A 19236-nucleotide genomic window follows, 5' to 3' on the forward strand; every position below is an offset into this window, starting at 1 on the left:
GACGAATTCATTATTTCAATGCCTGCTGTAAAAATTGACGTTTGTTCGCTTAAATTCTCGTTTACAAGCTACGAACGATATATCTGGCCCACGAACACCAAGAAACTTCTCCTTTGAATAACTCTGTCTTTTAACAATGTCAGTAACAATAAACTTGTTTGCTAATTCAAATTGCTTTTGACGGAACTTAAGTTTAAGTTGCCATGGAAATTTTCCTAGGTAAATAAAAGAATGTATTCTGTTAACTGAACCTCAGAATTAGAAACACCGAACTACCGTACCATGACAAGGTAATCAATGAAACCCACACACGTTTGCGAACAAATGTCATCTGAAAATGACATCAGACACAAATTACAATAATATGGCAAATTAGAAGAATTCCAAGTAACCATATTGATATGGGAACGCGTGCTAAACCAAGAACAGGCGATGCCAGCTGACTGAGATTTTGCCTAGCGTTGCACTGCTCAGGCCGAACGCATAACAAAGCTGTCGGAGAAGTTGCCGCCGCTGCAAGGCGACTCCTTTAACCTCTGATCCACGCACGAAACAAAATGTTAACATCCTAAGTCAGAGCTCGTCTAAATATTATATAAGAATTCAGTCCGCACCGCGAAGAAAACACCGCACTTCACCATTACAAAGATCAACTGTTTAACGCTGTTTAAGGAAATAATCGCTGTTTATACTGAGAATCATAGTTCGTCTGATTAATATTAAAGAAATCAGACCGTACCGCGAAGAAAACACTGCACTTTACCATTACAAAAATCAACAGGTTAACGCTGTTTAAGGAAATAATCGCTGTTTATACTGAGAATCATAGTTCGTCTGATTAATATTAAAGAAATCAGACCGTACCGCGAAGAAAACACAACACTTCACCATTACAAAGATCAACTGGTTAACGCTGTTTAAGGAAATAATCGCTGTTTACATTGAGAATCATAATTCGTCTGATTAATATTAAAGAATTCAGTCCGTACCGCGAAGAAAACACTACACTTCACCATTACAAAGATCAACTGGTTAACGCTGTTTAAGGAAATAATCGCTGTTTACATTGAGAATCATAGTTCGTCTGATTAATATTAAAGAATTCAATCCGTACCGCGAAGAAAACACCGCACTTCACCATTACAAAGATCAACTGGTTAACGCTGTTTAAGGAAATAATCGCTGTTTACACCGAGAATTATACGAAAGCCATAAATACAAAAGGAGGATCGATTGTTAAAGCAGATAGGACACAGATTTGCCATTTGGCTTGAAATGCTTAAACAACGAATCAAAATTACACAGAGGCAATTTTAGCAGGTGCGCAAGTTACGACACTCTTACCTGAGATACAATGTTTGTTTCCCCTCTCAGGACAGCTGCCTTCTTCAGTTCTTTACTGATTGGTCATGGGTTAGATTCAGCTGGATGACGTTTCGGTCAAGTGACGACCACCTGTAAGCGATAATCGTAGGTTAACTTCCACGTCGTTTAAATACCTCAGGTGAATCACATTAGACACACAAGAGCGAGCAAAAACAGATGACGTCACAAGATTTTCTTTATTTCATGTCATGGTCTATACAGCTCGAACAAGTAACGTAAAATATCTAAACTCGTATCACAAAACTGAGGAATTTCCTCCTAAGCTTGTTTCCATAGAAACGAGTTGTTTGAAAAATTGTATCTAAAAACTTTTCTTGTTAACATCTTCCCAATGTGAGAACTTCATACATCGGATTTTCTTTGTAGCTCTTGGATCAGTGATGCGCAAACTACGGTCCACGGACCCGTTGAATAAAGGTCCGGAGTCCCGCAGAAATTTGTCTTTAACAAACGTTAACGATGACTTGTTCAAAGCAAGAGTTGCTTAAATTTAGGGGTAATTTTTTTATGAAACGTAATTTCTTTAAACAAGTTTAAGGTTTACATGCGTCATGTTTGTGTTTTTGATTAAAATATATAATAAAATTCAGGTCAATACACAAAACTTTATTTGGATGTTAAAATTTAAAATTTAAATGTTAAAATTTTAAATTTTAAAATTTTAAATTTTAACATTTAAATTTTAAATTTTAACATCCAAATAAAGTTTTGTGTATTGACCTGAATTTTATTATATATTTTAATTCTTTAAACAAATATAAACTCACTGTATACAAAACACCATCATCTAAATAAAAAAAATCGGGGTTCCAAATTTTCCATATTCCAGTCTTGAGCTGGAGACCCAAGTGTTCTCACGCATTACAACCAGTTTCCGGGAGAAGGAGCCAACCTCAGAAGACCCTGAGAACTCCACACATGCATTACGTACGATAACGTTACAATATTTCTGTACTTTACAATTTGTAATATTATGTTTCCTGAAAAAGAAAATCTGTACCTAGCAACGCATACCTCTAAGTGGGAAACAAAAAAGCATAACATAATTTTCTGGTGCTGCATATATATATAGCCTGGCAAGCTGCCACTTCGATGAGCAAGAAGACGGAACCTAAACTTCCAGGCACATCTTCAAGAAACGATAACAGACGAGTAGCGGATGTAACTGGTTCAGGATCTTAATTAATCGTGAGTTTTGGTATTAGCTACTTTGAAACTTCACTATGGCCTATTACCAGAGTCAAACAGCTAGCTAACGCCCAGCAGTGGAGTGATTAACTAATTGATCGAAAAAAATCTACAGCTATTCTAAACCCTCAAAGACTCCTGTGAAGTTATGCAACTCTGAATTCAGCAATACGTAATGAAGAGGAATTCTTGCAGTCAAAGAATCTGAAACTTGCTAAATCAACGGCCATGCTGAAGTTACCACGATGCCCCCCACCTCCACGACAGCAATGCCCTGCTGGAATCTCTAACTTCCCCTGCAGCGGGGCCGATGCAAGCCCGGACAAACCACATCCCTCGGCGACATAACACAGCGCCAACGAAAACAAGGAATTATGGGAAAATAACACGGCTGGATCTTCAATGTCATTCGTATCACTGTTACTAACGCTTTAAAGACCAATGGTAACTATACGTACCACTTCCTTTAACATTCAATAACACTGCATGTTTTCCACAGAGTATATTCATACAGTCCGTATGATTTCCAAAATAAACAGCGATTATCACACTAAACAGCATTAACAAAATAATTGTTGTCATGGAGACCACGTCCGCTTCCTCTCCCCTCCCCCCGGGTAGAAATAAAGTCTCTCTCCATTCTCTCCCACACTTTCTCTTTGCTTTTACCCTTCTGCCAACTTTCCTATCTTCGGGCTGCAAAAAGTCTATCAAATGACCAGTACAAGACGTACCCGTACATACGACAGACATTTACAATGACTATTCTTACTTCCTGACGAAGTCACGAGTCAAAGCGTAACGGGTCTAAGTAGCACCAGGAAACAGAGTCCTTTAGAACCTGATAGTCGCTCACCTTGCCACGAAATTCCATTCTATTCACGAACCGTGTTCATCCACAACAGACCTCTTTCTTAAGTCCGAAGGAATCTAGTCTACAATCTCGCGACTACTGCCTTAAGTATACTCTAAATCAGCGGTTTTCAACCTGGGGTACGCGTACCCCTGGTGGTACGTGAATACATCTTAGGGGGTACGTGAAATTTAAAAAAAAGTTTTATGATAAACACTGAGTAATCAGAAATGTAATTTATTAAATTTATTTTAGATGTAGATTATATATTATGTATAACTTGAATTATACACCAACAACTTTAGGGGTACAGAGTTGAAGAGAAATTATATCTAGGGGTACGCGAAGACATCTTAAGGGGTACGTGAAATTTAAAAAAAAAGTTTTATGATAAACACTGAATAATCAGTAATGTAATTTATTTAATTTATTTTAGATGTAGATTATATATTATGTATAACTTGAATTATACACCAACAACTTTGGGGGTACAGAGTTGAAGAGAAATTATATATGGGGGTACTCAAACAAAAAAGTTTGAATACCACTGCTCTAAATTATCGTATCATCTATGTCTTACTCTTTCCTTCAAGTCATCCGATTAGAATGTGTCGAGACAAAGAGAGAATAAAGTTTAATGATGATGGAAGAAAACAGTAAATTCTTTCTTAACGAAATGAATCCCTATTCCAAGGCAGAAAGGAAGTTACATTCTTCACTCGATTTCTCCCCACGTTCCATGCGTAAATAACGCCTAGTCAATGTTAACTGTGTTTCCAAATTTAGTAAAACAAAGTTTAAACCCCACTCTTTGGCTTGCAGTAATAAGCTATCTCATCTCCCTGTGATTACAGAGAACCCAAATTACATTATCGTGCATATTGGCAGTCAAGCGTGTTTAGCACGAGATACTTCATTATCAGTTTTTGTTTCTGTTGTGTTCACATCCTTCTACGTCCCACTAATCCGAGCTTCGATGCTAGTTACATCAGATCCGTCTGAAGTTCGCGGTTGAGATTACAGGAGTTGGTTTATATAACATTAGCTTACGTGTCTAGCGATCCCTGGTGAGTTCCTCATATAACAGAAAGATAGACATTAGAACATCGTTTTAATATATTCTTTTAACTTTAAAGCAGCTGTGTATCTCATTCAAAAAAATATATTAGATCATGAACAAGCATTTTAAGAAAAAGCGACACAACAACCAGAACTCTTACGCTATGCGTATATTTCCTAACTTGTTTTCAATTTATGCCATATATATATAATGTTGAACTTGATTAACGTACTGATAAATTTTAGGTACCGTAAAAATTGAGAATTATAGATCAGCTGAGACACTATCAAACATCCTCTATCGGGACTTTTCAGTGGAGATGCTTCAAGTTTTATAATTAAATACCACACAGAATTTCGGTTCTGTTCAGTTTATTTCGACATCCCAGTAAAATTCTGTCGATAATCTTCACAGTTTGTCAATAAATTAATTGAATTGAATTGAATTGAATTGAATTATTCGGTGGGTTTCCCGATTAAGTTCTTTGCTAACAGATTCTTTCCCAGTCGGTGAAACAAGTTACAATGTTGCAGGTAGCTTTAATAACACTTGTTAAATGTTTCTGCGCGACCAATTTCATATTCAGTACCACAACCTGTTGAATGGATATTATTTTCCGCGTTATATTACACTCACGAAGGGAAAACGCTAAATGTGGTGGCTGAGTCCTGTTAAATTAAGTCTGCATTGCGGTTTTACGAAAAGAAAACTTTTTCAGACGCTTTAAATTTCAATGCCAATGTATACTTTCTACGAATATTTATATTCGATACCTTAAAGATGGCAGGACAATTCTTTTCTATTAATCTCAGCGAACAGCAAATAAAACGAGACCAGGAGGTTCAACGTTTCTCAACGAGATATCGAAGTGTGTTTATAGAATGTTACATCACAAATTTAATCAAATTTTATGGACAGATACCATTTTAACTGGCTTGTTTTTTTCCCCCGCAGAACTGCTGGAAATAATTAACACAGCCATTATAACAGTACTCAAATCTATCACTTTACGTTAGGAACTGTTCCTGCGTGTGACAGCTGACAACCGCGTCACATGACCCCATTATACATCACACAAAAGTACGACATTCGTTTGTTTCCAACGAGCTAGTAATTCTGGAGAGGAAAATCACAGCAAGAAACTTTACAACACAGAATATACCTGCCCATACGCAATTGTCTCAAAAGAGGTAGAGCGGTGTTATACGTAAACATCACGCTCATGTGGGGTCACATACAAGTTACCATGGAGACACAAAACGTGAAGACAGCCAGAGGAATTTGTCGTCCAGCGAAACTTAAAACGTTCGGAAACGCTCCGACTACATTCGTTTAGAAGAGCCATAAATACATTACAGGCCAAGACGAAAACGCACGGATGGCGTAGCCCATTAAAGCTACTGGATGAAATCTTTTCATAACGCTAGCTGAGCCGTGGTTAAGTTCTTTTACAACTGTATCCATGGTAACTAATGCATAATGTTACGATAAGCTGTTAACACACAAGCAAAGAATTACCAAGAAGTGGGATTACAAGTTTAAAAGCATTGCTGTTTGCGACTAAAAAAAAAGACTTCGTGATGTTAAAACTTTCTGAATACAATGGACTTCTTCAACGAGATTTTATATGTGAAACAAGACGAATGTCATGGAAACTTGACGGACAATGCTACATTGAAGTATCAAACACTCTCATTCTCACAGAACGACGAACTTAAAGAAATACAAAAACTTAAGAGAAGAAAATCGAATGGACATTGGACTTCGAAACATTTTCTTTTCCCAAACACAGCAAGAACTGTCAGAGCTAATGAAACTGAAAGGAAATCTCAGACAGACGTTCTAACGAAGTAAGAAACATGAATTCGCTGAAATGTAACAGCCATATTCTTCGTAACTTCCTGATATTATCCGGCAATCATTTGGTCAAAAATTATAATTTATTACATTATTTAAAGAGGCATTTAAAATTCAATGCCAACATAATACTTACAACGAAAATTAAATATCTTTGCTGCTTATATTATTCCACAAAAATGTTGTGTTGTATCATAACCACAGCAAAAATACTGAAATTAATTTCATAATTTACATACATTAAGCTCTGCAAATGTACACGATACAAGATCGCTCTGTTACCAGGAGAAACCTTATTTTAATATTTCATTCTCAGCTGGATAACACACTTTACCAAAAATACATATCGTGTAACTATTTACTGAAGGTCGTGGTCTTCGAATGATAAGCACTTCTACTTCGTAAATGGACGAAGAGTCGCGACTCAACCCGAAGGACTAACTAATGTCTTCCTCGCTTTTCCACAGACCATCCAGGAAAATGAATGGCATCACCTTAAATTAGGCCACGAAGTCGAAACCGCATTTCCATTCCATCTTTCACTAACCATCCTACCACGTGACATTTGAAAGGACGACGCACTAATAAATTTGTATGCTGACGATCGTTGCAGACTGATTTCGCATGAATATGCAAGGAATACGTTTCGCGTTCAACAAGAAATATTGACGTGTTGAGATGTTTTACCGACTGAGCGAATTCTAAGCTAGTTGTGTACTCCGATCTAACTACCAGTCCCTCTACTCCAGGTCGCTACAGCCTTCCTCTTAATTACTGTACTTACAGACATCGTTAAAGGCTCGATCAGTATCACGGTATATATTAATAATACAGCAATGATTAAGACCACGTAAAAGATTCTGTTAACCTCCTACAGCGTAAGAGTACGCGGATTTCAGAGCCGGCAGCTTTCCGGTATTGAAGACTAAACAAAAGCTGTTTATATAAGGGCATGGACACAAGCTCTCTTATCGATGAGCAGATGCGCCGGGACTTCCCCTTTGTGAGACTAGAACACGTATCTCCATGGATATTAAGAGATATTGCTTTTACCTCTCCAGGTCTGTCCGATGTATACATCCTGACCTCTCGCATGCAAAGAGGAACGTGAACACGTGTTCTTTACAACGCTGGATGCCTTATTGATCTTGATCTATTTACACACCGAGATTAAATCCTACTACAGTCACGTCAAATGTTTCATTGCCATTTCGTTAAAATATTTTTTGCAATGTGGGACACATGTTCCACATTAAACTTGTTACATATTACAAGACCTATAACTTACGCAAAGACTAAATGTATTAATTTATTATCATAACTAAACTGCAGTAAACGAATTTAATAATCAATTAACCTACTTTCATTCCCTAATTTTAAAAATTTAAACTTCAGCTTTGAGATGTATTTTATAAAACAGGTCACTATGCCCAGCGAAAACATTTTACTGTAGTTTCATGTTAAATAAATTGACATATTGCACAATGTTTTAAATTTATTTACGTCAAATTATTATTATTAATTATTCGTTTAAATTTTTTAACATATAATCTAATGGCAAATGTATATTCATCGTACATAATGGTGAAGTATTATAAAGTATATGTGCGCATGTACACAAAATCGGGCGTAGTGCCACGCGCTGAGAACCCCTGATTTATATTTTATTAAGTGGCGAATTGATTCATGCCGAATTTTTGTGGTCCTCGTTTAACGCAATGACACTTCAGTCAAATCTAATTTAAAAGAACTAACAGTATGTTTAAATACCGAGGGAACTCGTGCCCCACCCGGTATATAAGGTTATTTAGCAGAACGTAATATGAGAATACTTTAGAGCGTCTGTTCACTTGGTCAAGTATGGGGAAGTGGCAGTGATACGGAGTTACGTTAAGTCACTTTAAACATCTGGTGACAAGTTTAGAAAGCTTTTCCATTACGTGACTGTGTTTTGAGTGTTGAAAATCCGACCTTCTTACCGGAACAAACCACAGCATCGTACCAAAGTGAACCCAAAGAAGACGAGAATGTACAGATACGTTGAAAAAGAACAGCTTTAAATTGAATTATAAAACAAGTTTCAGTTGGAGCTACTTGGGAAGTCACATTTCATACGAAATTTTCTATGAAGTATATAATAAAATATGAAGGAATGTTTGGGACAAGCAAGGAAACAAACCCGGCACTTTATAATAGTGATGGCAGTTCATCCATTTTTATATAGAAGTGAAACTTAAGAGATGTAACAGATTAGACGGGGGTAAAACAGAGAGACACGTCCCACAGGACGAACCATGTATTTGGTAAATGGAAGAATAGATTACTACAGACGAAAGAGGTTAACCTACACGTACATAGTCGGCAATGACAGATGGTAAAAACTTCGTCATCCTTATACTTTAAGCATCAATTCCGTATTATACGAGACGGCGAACTAAAAGTTAAGAATACATCTTCTCTCTTGGAAACCCAGCCATCTCTTTCTAGCAGGGATGTCCCATGGGGCCCGCCCTCTAACTTTTAATTCTAATGTCCCCCTCGGTGCCTCTGATACACAGGCAAAACCTTGTCGTTCTCTTTTCTCAGTCACCCATTTCGCTTCGCCATATTCAGTCTGACACCGAATTAGTTATTCGTGCTGTGTGTATTAACACGAACGCATACAGCACTCATTGCGTCTATCCGCTGTTTGCGACTGAAAACTCGAGAACGGCAGAATGAATTCTGATTAAACTTGGTACAGACATTATGCCACAAGAGGACAAGTAAATCATTACTGTACATCAATTGAAGCCTATTTTTAAACCTACAGTTGTTTTTTATTACTAATGTTATTCACATGGTCATTGTTATTACAATTATTATTAATGAAAAATTATTACAAGTGTTAATTGAATGCACCAAAACGAATGTCATGTCACCTAAAATTTATGACTGAAAAATGGCAAATTATAGCTTTTTGTCGGCGGGCTATGGAACAGTTCTATCCTTTCATATCTATACTTATAAACTCTAGTCAAATCATAAATGAAAATTAAAGTATACAAAACAATAATCTTGCCTGTTGTTTTGTATGGGTGCGAAACATGGTCTCTCACTCAGAGGGAGGAACACAGATTGCAGGTGTTTGAGAATCGGGTGTTGAGGAGGATATTTGGGCCTAAGAGGGAAGACGATGGGGCGTGGAGAAAACTGCACAATGACGAGCTTAAAAATCTGTACTGCTCCCCCAGTATTGTGAGGGTGATTAAGTCGAGAAGAGTGAGATGGGCGGGACATGTAGCGCGCATGGATGGGACAAGAGGTGTGCACCGGGTACTGGTTGGGAAACCTGAAGGGAAGAGACCGCTGGGGAGACCTAGACGTAGATGGGAGGATAATCTCAGGCGGGATCTATGGGAGATAGGAGTTGAAGGAAACTGGATTTTGTTGGCCCAGGACAGGGTCCGGTGGAGGGCTTTGGTTAATTCGGTGATGAACCTTCGGGTTCGGTAAGCCATCTAGTTAGTTAGTTAGTCAAATCATAAATAAATTTACTCAAAATTTAATGTTATTGCAACGAAAATAAAGCGTTGAGATTACATTATTCAGATAAGGTTGCATAAAACGACACGTTTAAAATCTTAGCCTACTTAAGATTGTTGTCTCATTCATGAAAACCCTTCGATAAAGCCGTGAAATATTCAAATTTCAAAAGTTCAGGGAACACAAGTAGAACAACACTGCGTAATCCGGCGCGGATTTCAGACTTCAGAATCTTGTTCAAGACGCCCACATTTAATGCCCCAATTCTTATCCCTTGTCTCCTACAGTATAGTCTTACAGTTCGAAACTTTTTTTCAGAGGCTTTTCGTAGTTTCAGCTACTCGGCCTGTCAAGGCTTCGATCCATTTCATCACGAACCAAACTGACGGAGCGACATGGCATGACCTCTGAAATTACAACTACCAACTACGAAGCCTGAGAAGGTTTGAGGCTAATCCCTGAAAGGAAGAAGATTTATAGCTTAACGACACAGCGTTCGTGATGGAAATAACAATAGTTGTAGCCTGACTAGTGTGGGCGGAGACCAAAAAGCCTTCATACAAACCGCATCGGAACAATCTTCTATTTACCGAGTCCAAACGCACGCACACAGACATCAAGACTCGCACGACGCCATGTTGTCAGCACACGGAAACACGTCTATAAACACTCTTAGATGTTCAAAAATACCAACCAGCTTCATTGTGGAGCAGAGTTCAAATCAAGAAATTCTCTCCTTTTATTACAAAATTAGTGTTCATCGTGTCTACAAGAGTCAGCCAGCAGTCCCTATCCTAAGCAACGATGTGCAAAAATTTACAAGTGAACTGCACAAAGTGTGTGATAAATCGGTATCAGACAACCACTTAAAAAAATTCTCTCGTCGACTGACAAGATAACACGACCACCACATATCTGCAATTCCTGCAGCTAAAGGGTACAGAAAAATAAGTAACCCGATTAAGCTGAAATCACGTAATGGCTTTGGAACTACAAAACATTCCACACGGTACTAACTTTCTACTTGTTTGTTCAAAAACGACCTTTTTACCATTTTAGAGCCCTCTTGTAAACATATGCCCTTCCTGCTTCAACAACCGGTAGCATTCCATTTCATATTTGTGGGTTTCGTGCGACAAATGTAAACAGCGATTATTTCCTTAAACAGCGTTAACCTGTTGATTTCTGTAATGGTGAAGAGTTGTGTTTTCTTTGCGGTACGGACTAAAATCTTAAATATTATTTAGACGAATTTCGGCTTTAAAAACTTCTTATCTCACTTTTTGGTCCTACCAAATCCCTTGCCATTGCTAAACCTATCTCTACCAGAAGGACGAGTGGGCACTGCCTGAGCACCTTCGTAGCCTCAAACCAACTTAATGCCCCTCCCCTCACTTTATCTTCTCTTCTCTCTCTCTCGCTTCCGGTTTTAAAGGGTTAAACTTACGTTTAATATCTGTTACCAAACGAAAGAATCCGGACAATATTTCCGGGCTAACTTATGGCGTGTTCGCAACGAAATCTTATTCCTTTCGGCAAAAAAAAAAAAAAAAAAAAAACTTTAAACTCACCAGCACGTGGAACAAACAGTGTAGAAAAGCGATATCTATCAAAATTGATATTTACGTCCGGAGTATTTACCGCTGATTGCTTCTTCGAGACATCACGCTTTCAACTCTGCAACTGCCCTCGTACGACAGCGACTGTCGGCCTATGCACGTGACGAACCTGAAATAGGCCCATAGCTCTCTTCCCTGCCCTCATCAATGGCTATTTGGAACGCTAACACGTCTCCTATTAAGATAAGGTTCCTGGCTGGAGTGTTATCACAGCACGACCGACGATAAGCTAGCTACGTTCAGTGCAAAAACGAGATTTGCCACAGGAGAAATACGGGCGGACAGGACAATGAAGAGAAAGCCTTATGTCCCTTTTGACGTAGTGGAATTACTGAAGCAATAAAATAGTTAGAAAGGATGAAAATCACATTCGCGGAAAATGTAACAAACAGCGAAATTTAAACGTCAGATACAAAGATAACATAACATTAATATTTTTAAAGGTACTTATTTGTTCAACATCTAACAATTTTTTTTTTCTGTTATAGCCATGGGACATCACGATGAAGGATGTGGTTCAAATCAGATGAAATTTTTGGTTCGGTTTTTATCAACGTCAATTACCACACCAATGTTAGTTCAGCCACAGTTCTGATCTATTAATGTTGTGCTTACAGAAGTTGATCGCTGGTATAAATACTACATGAGAAACGTTTTTTCGATTAGAATCTAATCATCATCAGGCCCATTACACTTCTTTGTGAATAAATCTAAGTACAACCACACAAATATTTGTTTTGACATACAGGAGAGATAACACGTCTCACAACACGGAAAGACACACAACACATTGAACAAAAACAATATTACCGGAACCATTTAACTGTGGGTTTCAAACATTCTTACCTGATATCATTTGTGACAGATATTTGCGTGAAATCAGAAACTGGAAATGAGTCATACGAAACGTCGCTATAACTGGATGACAAGATTAAAAAAAATTGCTGAGGTATGCATCTGGAAGTCACTAAATATTTGTGGGCACTACTAAACGAGTAACCTCGTGATATGTATGGACCACCTCGTCCTGTAATGACAGCAAAATCAACGAAGTTAAGATGGACCGGACATGTAGCTCGGATAGATTTACAAGAAATGGGGAGGGGTAGAAGCTGGGTTCAAGTGTCTATACCAGAGGTTCCCAAACTTTTATACCTTGCGTCCCCCCCTTCCAAAACAAGTGCAAGCAAATATATTTTGACATAAAATTTAGCTATGAATATACAGCACTGTAAGACAACAAAACTGTCTCAACCAAGCAAAGGATGTTAAAAATATTTCTCGATATTTCTTTAAAAAAAGTTTTTCATACAAACACCCCCCCCCCCCCCCAGGAGGCGCGCCCCATACTTTGGGAACCTCTGGTCTATACCAAACGATACGAAGCTCTGACGGTGTCAGGATTTAATTAGCCAATAGAGGTTCAGAGCTCTGAGGAGGACTTCTTCCACGTCACATGACGAAACTCCGGAATAAAATGTAAGTAACCGGAAATCTGGTCAGAAACCAAACCGCTGCTTGCGGAAGGTCAGTGCAACCCGAATCTCTCAGTTTCGGCACTCTGCTTCAATCCCACACATCCCACCAAAGTGAAGCTGTGACGCCGACCGCCGACCGCCGACCGCCGACCGCCCTATATCACGAGACGTAGTCAGCACTTCGTCAATAATGCCATTGAGGTCACGCCGTTCAGCACACGGAATAAAAACGAGCAACGTGTTGTGAATGTTGCCGACTTCACAGCAACAACCATTAGGAAACAAGTTCAAATACGCCACACAGACAACCGAGATTCAATTCCTGGTAGGGGCAGAGACCCTCCTCTTCGGTTGTGGGAATCACAAAGCCGAAAATTAAAGTTGGCCATTCATAGAACTCAAGTGACGAGGTTCATAAATAGCGATGGTTTTCCTCCACTCCCCAATAAGTCTCCATGGCGTAGTGCTTAATTACAGGAACGAGGAGTCTATGTTTGCAATGACAAGTCGTTTATTTAATGACACTCTATTAAGTGTGCAGGTTATATAGCGTACAATAATCGACCGCATCAATCGATTAGACATCAAAGTGGTCAATAAGCATTCCATGAAGATGGAAGCAATATTTTCCCCCGAAACGGTAACCACGTACAAAATTTTACGTTGCCAGGCCTGGAAAAGCACAACAGACACACGCAAAGCACTGATAACTTGAAATCTCATACAACGAAAAACTGTCGAAAAAAGGACATAGCTGGAAGGAGTAATGACTTATTCTGAGGTACTCTCGCTTGTAGGGACTGAACAAAATCATGAAGTCTAAAAGCTTGAGACGACGGCGTGTTGGTAAAACATCTTCGATGCTATACGCGCCTAATTTAATTAAAAACAAGACGTTTAAGAGAGCGGGGTCTTCAGAACGTCATTATTTAATTAAATTAAGACGAATGATAATACCAAAGAAGTTTGTTGTTTTAAAACCATTAAAATTTCCGTATCTGATTTCTATTCCCGAAAGCGTTTTGAACATTGTGACATCAAGAAGAAGTCAGCTCCTTGCTTTATTTCCTTGGTATATTTCTCTTTTTATAGGTACATTCAACATTCCCACTTTTCCTTAATTTCTTCCTATAACCTTTCATGAAATTTTAAAGACTGTTCCTGGCTAAACCCTACATTGGACAAGACGATGTTAAATAGCACGCGTGAGACATGAAAACTGTACCCTCGTATTGACCACCGAGGACACCCCAATCCCAGAATGGCTACAGCATTAGGCGATTTATCATCACTGAAAAATGTCACAGTCGGCGAGCTGGGTCACACCAGAGGATGCACAGCCCCTGATAATACATGGCAGAAATTTATAGCTCACCTGGGGGGAGCATACTGCATCATCAGCGACGCAAAGCGGTGATAAGGGGAAACTGTGACATCGCAGAGAGCCAAAGTTTCATTTTGGAAAATTGGAACTGTATCCACAGAGACAGAAATTAATTCCATCGGGTCTTTGCTCACGCCACAAACCACTGCAGCAAATCAAACATATAGTTTACCGATGACGTGATTTTCTTTCCACGAAACGCATTAAATGAACGCCCTACGGGTGGAATCTGTCTCTCATCGTCCGCCCACATGTTTATTCTAAAATAAACTAATTTATGCTGAATTTGATATTCAGACTCTATGACGCACATTAAAAACGTATCACACAACAACCCTTTAAAGCCGAAGCTCGTCTAAATAATATTTAAGAATTCAGTCCATACCGCAAAGAAAACACCACACTTCACAGTTAAAAAGATCAAGTGGTTAACGCTGTTTTAATTAGCCCTTTGATGCCGAAGCTCGTCTAAATAACATTTAAGAAATCAGTCCGTACCGCAAAGAAAACACAGTACTTCACCATTACAAAGATCAACTGGTTAACGCTGTTTAAGGAAATGATCGCTGTTTATTGTGAGAATCATAGTTCGTCTGATTAATATTTAAGAATTCAGTCCGTACCGCGAAGAAAACACCGCACTTCACCATTACAAAGATCAACTGGTTAACGCTGTTTAAGGAAATAATCGCTGTTTACACTGAGAATCATAGTTCGTCTGATTAATATTAAAGAATTCAGTCCGTACCGCGAAGAAAACACCACACTTCACCATTACAAAGATCAAGTGGTTAACGTCGTTTAAGGAAATAATCGCTGTTTACACTGAGAATCATAGTTCGTCTGATTAATATTAAAGAATTCAGTCCGTACCGCGAAGAAAACACCACACTTCACCATTACAAAGATCAAGTGGTTAACGTCGTTTAAGGAAATAATCGCTGTTCAGAAAGAGAATCATAAGAAACACATAAATGCAGAATGGAACGTTGATGATTCTTGAAGAAGATGGGAAATGTTTGGCTTTAAACAAATGACAAATATAGTCCCTTAAGGCCCAAAATCCCTTAAGAGCAAATGATCACCAAGCTACCTACCAAAATGTGCTTGGTTATGCAGATAAATGTTCGGTCAAATAAGGTTGAAATTCCCTACGACGTATGTGTTGCGTACAACCCACACCATACGTCAGAATTACTTGTCACATTTCAAACCAATCCCTAAATGTGTGTGGGACATGACACTGATCTTACATACAATCATAACTCGCAAAAAAAAAAATCGCATAAACATGCTAGCTGCACACGTCCTTCGGGAAATCGAACTGGTCAGTAATTCAGTTACGATGTCAGTCTGTCGCGCTCAATATGGCGGCGTGCGGTGACAGGAACAGTCGAAGTGATGAGAGATGCCCACAGGGAGGCATCAAAGGCTCCAGACCCAGTGTCAATATGAGATGCCCACACGCACACAAAGGTCGGTTGACACACTGGTGTCCGTAACCGGCTTGCATTTTAATAGAAATTATTGATTTCTGTGTTGCTTAATATGCAAGACTACCAAGCACGATGATTATTCTGTGTCTATACGCATTAATGTGTGGTGTTCAGTTGAAAGTAATAATTTTATCATTATTATTATCATCATCATCAACGGTGGATATGATACGAAACACATCATATTATAACAAAACTTCATGTTTGATTTTTCTAAGATCCATTTTAATATCAATTTTCCATCCATACATCTCAAAGTCCGCCAGTGGACTAGATTCTTCACCAGTTCCATGAGCCTCCCAGGACCCACGAATCAGCTAAAATCTATGTTAATGTTATCATCTAAATATCGTTGACTGCTAAACATCCCTTTTCAGAAAAGAATTTCCCACTTCATGCATAAATTTCCCCCCGGTAAGCCCTTTGTTACTAAATTTCAGTGCCAAATAGAAATTCGGGTGCACAGAATCCAGAAAACTTATCTGGTGCTTTAATCAACAAAATGGTTTAAATGAAACTACAAACAACAGAAGTTAGCATTAATGCTTCCATTTCACATTACGTTCCATTGTTTGAATAACAGAAGTGCAGTCTTATCGACATGGTTCCAGGACCAAAACTTTCAAGTTACTTAGTTTATCAACTCGTGTAACTACACTGAACAGTGGAAAAGTTTTTAAACAAATTATATGCCATTTTAAACACAGGGGGGCTGGCGTACCTTCACTGGACGAACGAAAATGTATATGAGTTGCATTAAAAAAAATAACAGCCACATTTCTGTAAAATTTTAAATCCAGTTTGATGTACCTAACTATTAAATTGTTTGTCCTTATCAATACTATTCCAAGAGCAGCATTCGGACACCTTAAGGAGTGGAACGATGGTCGCCATATAACCTAACTGTCTGAAATGTTGTGTGATTTGGAAAACATTAATTTATATGAAGATATCCGTCTTCTGGGTTATTGCGCTGTGTAGTCTGGTCGATGTTAAGCAACGTTTCAGAGGTCATACTGCCTCCGTCATCAGGGCGATGAATATGCCAATAGGGTGTGAGGAGCTGGATTTATAGGCCGGGAAGTGAAAGGTGTAGCCTGCCCCGAGCCAATGGTAGCAGGTATGGGAGTGGACCAATGGTAGCACGTGGGCGAGAGTGGGAGAGGGAGAGAAAGTAGAGAGAGAAAGGTGAGTTTGGTTGTATGGATTATATTTTCGTAAATTGTACAGAAGTATAAACATACTTCACCATAGACAAATTAAGCAGTTTTAAAAAAATCTTACTTCATTAATGCTCTACTTTCTAATCACAAATATATATTCATTTATTTTCTAGAATAAACTATATTTACTCTGAGACCAGTCAAGTGTCGGGTGATGAATAAGACCCTTATGCAAATTATTACAACATTCTATGGTCGCTTCTAGTAAAATACCTGAAAGACCACGTACGCAGACAATATCCCGGGAGATTTTTCGGCGTGAAAGAGAAAATGGTGACCTTGGGGTCAGTGGTGAAACCGAGCATTAGTTGTCCCCTCACAGACTTCCACTCATGGGATATACTGCTAAAGGGATTTCATGTTTCCTCTGTTACGTAGATTCCAAAGGTCGAAGGGACAGACATAAGCTTATTTTACAACACCTACTAAAGATATTGCAGTTGCGATGGGGGCTAGAAATTTTTATATGACAAGACGAGAAGCCAATTCTCCGACCAGGAGAAGATTTGGACAGCCTCTTGGGAAGCCTGACCAAAGGCGTGTGGAAACATGTGTTCATGTACATCCCTTGCTAAAATTACGGGGGTGGTCTACAAAGGGAGGAGTGTAAAGGGGGGGGAAGACACAAAGAAAACGAAGCAATTAATCAAAGGGAGGAGCCAGCCAAGAAAAGACAGACATGAACATAAATAAATAACACTGCGACAAAGACGATACGATTAAGCAGAGATACAAAGAAGTAGATAATGCAGAGAGAACGCGAATGAACAGAAGTATCAGTGAAGTAATGAGCATGTTTGCGTGTATAAATAGGTTAGGTATAAAAACGAAATGAAGAAACAGAACAAATGAATACTCGCGGATCAGTAATGATAAGGAAACAAATTGAACTAGGGCCAAAAAGAAGATTAAAGAACATGTGGGAAGAGAAAAGGAGAAAGACGAAATGGTACAGAATGAACAAAACATAGAAACAAAATAAGTAATGCAGATTTAAGAACGGAGAAGAACCGAGAGTGAATTTTTCGTCCTTGTTAGCAATAAGTATGAATAACTTACAAACAATAATTGAATTCAATTCAATTTTTATTAGACAATAATAATTTGTATCTTATATGCGTCATGTTTGTGTTTGATTAAAGACTACAATAAGCAACTTACCATGAAAATGGAAAGCTACAAACAGAACTACGGATCATTATAATATATTGCATCAAATATCTAATAGTTTTTAAAATATTTTAAATTGATAAAAACCTGAAGACGACTGTATTACCCGTCGAAACATGTCGTTTTAATAAAAGCGCTAAAAAAATAATAATGTAAAATCGTATTTACGATTAAGAGCGCTAATATAATATTTTACACAACAAAATGTTTTAATATTATATAATTTTTTACAACACCAATAAACTTCAAACGTTTGTGTATAGACTGTACAAAATAAATATATATATAATAATAATTGTTATGAACTATTAACAGTGTTGCAATAAAACCCGAAGTCCACTTTGAGCACGACACCAGGACAGTGCATAAGAATATCCGCCTCCTTTTAAATCCATACTCACTACTGATTCATAATAATTTTTCCATCTCCGCAGCTCGTATATTAACTTGCGGTTTATTTAACGACGGTATCAGTAACTCGGATTATATGACATCGAGGGAGAAGACGATTAATGAATGACGAATTTTAAAGGACGTTAAAGCTATCGGTAGCATCCTAGTAAAAAGTAAAGTTTGTCCCACTATACGCCATGTAGGCGTTTGGGGTGAGTGGAGGTATAGCTCCTCTCTTCCTTGACCTCGGCACTAGATGGGGGTGAGTGGTCAGCATCACGCCCCGGCCGGCTTTACCCCCGGGAAAGAACCCCGGTACCCATTGTAGAGGAGGCTGGGTGGGCCCCAGAGCCAGTCTGGACGCAGAGGCTAGAGGAAAAATCCTCTGCCCCCCGTCGGGGATCGAACCCCGGCCGTCCAGCCCGTAGCTAGTCACTATACTGACTGAGCTATCCCGGCTCATGGTAGCATCCTAGTACAACGCACTGTTCCGGCATTTGCCTGGAGGCACCGAGGAAAACCAAGAAAAATCACAGTCAGGATACAAATCCGGAACCTCCCAGAATATGAATTAGGATTGTGTTGCTGAAACAGCGTCGTCCAG

General features: G+C 38.6%; 1 protein-coding gene across 9 annotated transcripts in view; it reads right to left on the reverse strand.

Moving 5' to 3' along the window:
• Positions 1–19236, reverse strand: part of LOC110830336 (putative G protein-coupled receptor No18) — a 133062-nt gene that overhangs the window by 39584 nt on the left and 74242 nt on the right. For 8 of the 9 annotated variants that reach the window (XR_015532756.1, XR_015532754.1, XR_015532749.1 and 5 more), the window contains one exon: positions 1345–1455. The gene's annotated coding sequence lies outside the window, so the exon portion shown is untranslated. Of the gene's footprint in view, positions 1–1344; positions 1456–3032; positions 3103–19236 lie in introns of those variants that run through there. The other variant, XR_015532751.1, reaches the window with a different exon arrangement.

The sequence above is a fragment of the Zootermopsis nevadensis genome, unplaced genomic scaffold (assembly GCF_977971745.1).
Source record: "Zootermopsis nevadensis isolate Lab colony 2312 unplaced genomic scaffold, Znev_1.0 Znev_ptg000061l, whole genome shotgun sequence".
In the NCBI taxonomy this organism is placed as follows: Eukaryota; Metazoa; Arthropoda; class Insecta; order Blattodea; family Termopsidae; genus Zootermopsis; species Zootermopsis nevadensis.